General features: G+C 43.5%; 1 pseudogene; it reads right to left on the bottom strand.

Annotated features, from left to right (window-relative positions):
- Positions 1-1863: 1863 nt before the first annotated feature.
- On the bottom strand, positions 1864-3433 carry LOC103075547 (60S ribosomal protein L35a-like; annotated as a pseudogene).
- Positions 3434-3915: the final 482 nt, after the last annotated feature.

Raw genomic sequence — 3915 nt, 5'->3', positions numbered from 1 at the left:
GGCATGTGGGATCTTCCCGGACCAGGGCACGAACCCGTGTCCCCTGCACTGGCAGGGGGGGGGCCCCCCCCCCCCCCCACCCCCCCACCCCCCACTACAGACATACAGATATTATCTATTGACTTCCTAATACGAAAGATGATGAGTTAACATTCCATCCTGCCTCCTTCCCCTACCCCTCCTTATTTTCCCTTTTTTTATCCTCCCAGTGTAATGATTGTGTTATCTCGGGTTCTCTGAGAAGTAGAAAACAAGGCAGAATTAGAAATGAATGAGATAAAGCGGTGGTTCCAGGGCAGATCTGACACCATGAAGGAGAGGGGCAAGGAAGGAAGTTTGGGTAGGAAGATACTTGAGACTGCAGGGTAGTTCTGAGAAATTCAAGGCCAGGCTGATGATGAGACCCAGACTAAAGACTGCCCAGTGAGGAAGTCTTGCACTGGGCAGCAATGACTGGCCCTTGTCCCGCTGCTGTGCTCAGTCACTGGCTGGGAACCCAAGAGATCAAGCCTTCCCTGAAGACAACAGTGGGTCCCCAAGGCGGGGGTATACCCCCGCAGCAGGTTGTCCTTTGATAGGAAGTCTGAATGGTCCACATCCACGGCCACCTCATTTATATTCTAATTTATGGTTTTGTTAATGTTCAGTGCTTCTACTATTGTGACTGAATGAATATTGTTCATAGCTGTGTCATATTGTGTACTATAACCGTATTTCTTTTTTCATTATTTTTCCTTTCTTGGAGTTTTCTTCTTTATTACTTTTCTATCGATTTGTCCATTATTCTGCTCCAAATCTTCTGACAGAGTATAAAACACCCTGCAATATGATGGAACCCCTTGGCATATCAGTCAGTTCCATTTCTTTATTTTTTTGATCTATTCTGTCTGGAGCCCCATTCTGGGTTGGTTGTGCTTTGCTTATTCCCTCATTTTGGTGGAGCAAGTCTTCTAAGAGCTTGTTGAGAAGGGATGTAAGTGACGTAACTATTTTTATTTATTTATTTGGTTGTGCCCAGTCTTAGTTGCGGCAGGCAGGCTCCTTAGTTGCAGCTCCAGGGCTCCTCAGTTGTGGCTCGCTGGTTCCTTAGTTGTGGCATGTGAACTCTTAGTTGCGGCATGCATGTGGGATCTAGTTCCCTGACCAGGGATTGAACCCGGGTACTCTGCACTGAGAGCACAAGATCTTATCCACTGCAGCACCAGGGAAGTCCCGATGTAACTATTTTGACCCCTTATATGCTGTAAGTCCACCCCATACTTGATCATTTCTAGGTTAGAAGTCATTTGTACCTCAGAATTTGGAAATTACTGTTCTTGGCTTTTAGGGTTACTGTTGAGCAGTCAACGCCATTCAGATTCCAGATGGTTTATGTGACCTTCTTTTTGCTTTCTGGCAGCCTTCAGATTCTTCTGTTTATCCCTAGTGTTCTGAAATTGCACAATGATGTGCTTTATTCTCTATGTTGGGTGCTAGGTGGGTCTTTCTAATCAGGAAACTCCTTTCACTTCTGGGAAATTTTTGTTTATTATTTCATTGATTTCTTCCATTTTGTTTTTTCAGCTCTCTCTTTCCAGAACTTATTATTTGGATATTTGACCTATTGGTCAAATATCATCTAATTTCCTTAGACTCTGTCCCATTTCCTATCTAGTTCTGGCAGATTTCCTAAACGTTTATCTTCGAAGCCTCTTAAAAATTGTTTTTGTTTTCAGAATTATTCTTTTTTTAAAAAAATTATATTTGCTTTTCTTCCTCTTGCCTCACTGAGCATACTCAGTGTGTATACACATGTATGTATACACATAAAGAAAAATACAAGAGAACAAATCCATACTTTTATTTATTCACTTTTCAATAAGTTTAAATCTTCAAAGGGTACAGCAGCACACGGACTCTGTGTCCAATGGCCTTAGGAGGAAGGTTGCTTTGGAATTTGGCACCAACGGTGCCGCTGGCTCCATGAGCTTGAGTTATCTTTCCCCAGACTACTCTGGTTTTGTTGGGCTCTCCCACCAGGAGTTACTGTGTTCTGGGAATTCCCTGGCGGTCCAGTGGTTAGGACTCTGTGCGTTCACTGCTGAGGGCCCAGGTTCAGTCCCTGGTCTGGGAACTAAGATCCTGCAAGCCATGGGGCACGGCCGAAAAAGAAGTTACTATGTTCTTTGCTTTGTACACAAAGCACATCTCTTGGCTAGACAGAATCTAGTTTCATCTCGAGCATGTAGACCTTCAATTTTCAGAAGAGTTGTGTGCTCCCTCTGGTTCCAGGGACCCTGCTTCTAGCCGGCAAAAAAGGCCTTGGACCATAGCCTTCCAGATATATGTCGTTTTAGAAGTCCTGTTCCCAGCAGGCCTCCACAGGCTCCAAGATGGCTGAAAAGCCTCAGTGTGTATTTTCAATGCAATTCCGTCCCTCAGATTGTCTCTACTACTTTTGAGTTCATTTTCCCCACCCATCTGTTTAGCTGTCGTTCATGTCCACAGCTTTCTCCTGTTATCTGATGATTCTTTGTTTATACTTAAGACTGAGGCACCAGAAATCAGATTGGAAGCCCTGCATTGTGGGGCTTCCTTTCCCAGAACCTTCTTAGGGTTCTCGGCTCCAACACACTTGTTCCTGTGGGTGTTCTCTACACCCCACACCCCAAGTAATTAATTTTCAGTTGCCTCCGTTATACTCCACATCAGTTGCTACTGTTTCCCTCAATCTGTGTTCAATCTTCCCAACTTCTGTTGGCATTTCTCATTTCTGTTATCCACCCCCCCATCATTGCTGTTCTTGTGGCTTTATTTTATTTCCCCCCTTATTTCCATTTTACTGCGATATGAGGAGGGAGTGGCGACAAAGAACATATGTTCAATGCAATGTAGTACGTATAACGAGACATCATGCTTCTCCTGTGTCTTATTATCACACTTTCAACACGCTCCGTATCAACAGTCTATCTCAAAAATGGTTGAAAAGGTATCTCTTTTGTAGAATGTGCTCAGAGGAAACAACTGCCCATCAACTTTTCTTATCCCAAGATATCCTTCTTCTGTGACACTCTTTTGATCTATTTCTTCATTAAGGTAATAAAAGGTTACCATTTACTGAGGACCTACTGGGTGTACTTTACACTCAATATGTCTCATTTCATCTTCACAGAATCCCTGCAAGGTAGGCATTATTATACCCATTTTACAGACAAGGACTGTGGCTCAGAAACTTTTCCCAGGAAACTCAGCTGACAATGTGGAGCCTGGATTCAAGGAGGCATCAGTCTAACTTCCAAGCTGACTGCTCTTTCCAGGGCACTTTGCTGCCCATCCCCAGGGGTTGTTCAGTGCTTGGTGACAGCTGTGACAGCAGGAGTAATACACCAGGAGCTCTGTGAGAGAATGTAATTTCCATGCGGGTAGAACCCTCACCTGCCTTGTCTACATCCATCTCCCAAGCACAAGAATAATACTTGATGCATTGAAAACACACAATCAGTATTTTTTAAACAAACCAATGAATGAATGGATGAACATGATATTCTTTAATTCTCAGAACAACGCAGTCATAACTCTTACATTAGCCTTTCATAAAAGGTTAGAAAACAAGTTTCAGAAACTTGGGACTTCTGTTTCCTGGGGATCTGCCCTTTCTAGGAAGTGTTGTTTTTATGTAATCTGAGGAATAACCCGTGCTAAGGTGTCAGCTAGGACCTAAGAGGATAGCTGAGTTGGCTTGGCTTCACGAGCTGGGAATTATTCATCACTGGAGGAGGTGTAGAGGAAAGGGAACCCTTCTACACTGTTGGTGGGAATGTAAGTTGGTGCAGCCACTATGGAAAACAGTATGGAGGTTCCTCAAAAAACTAAAAATAGAATTACCATATGATCCATCAATCCCACTCCTGGGCACATATCCAGACAAAAATATAA

This window comes from Lipotes vexillifer, unplaced genomic scaffold (assembly GCF_000442215.2).
Source record: "Lipotes vexillifer unplaced genomic scaffold, Lipotes_vexillifer_v1.1 scaffold1161, whole genome shotgun sequence".
Lineage (NCBI taxonomy): Eukaryota > Metazoa > Chordata > Mammalia > Artiodactyla > Lipotidae > Lipotes > Lipotes vexillifer.
Note: the sequence above shows the minus strand (reverse complement) of the source record. Positions and strands in the feature narration are given on the sequence as shown.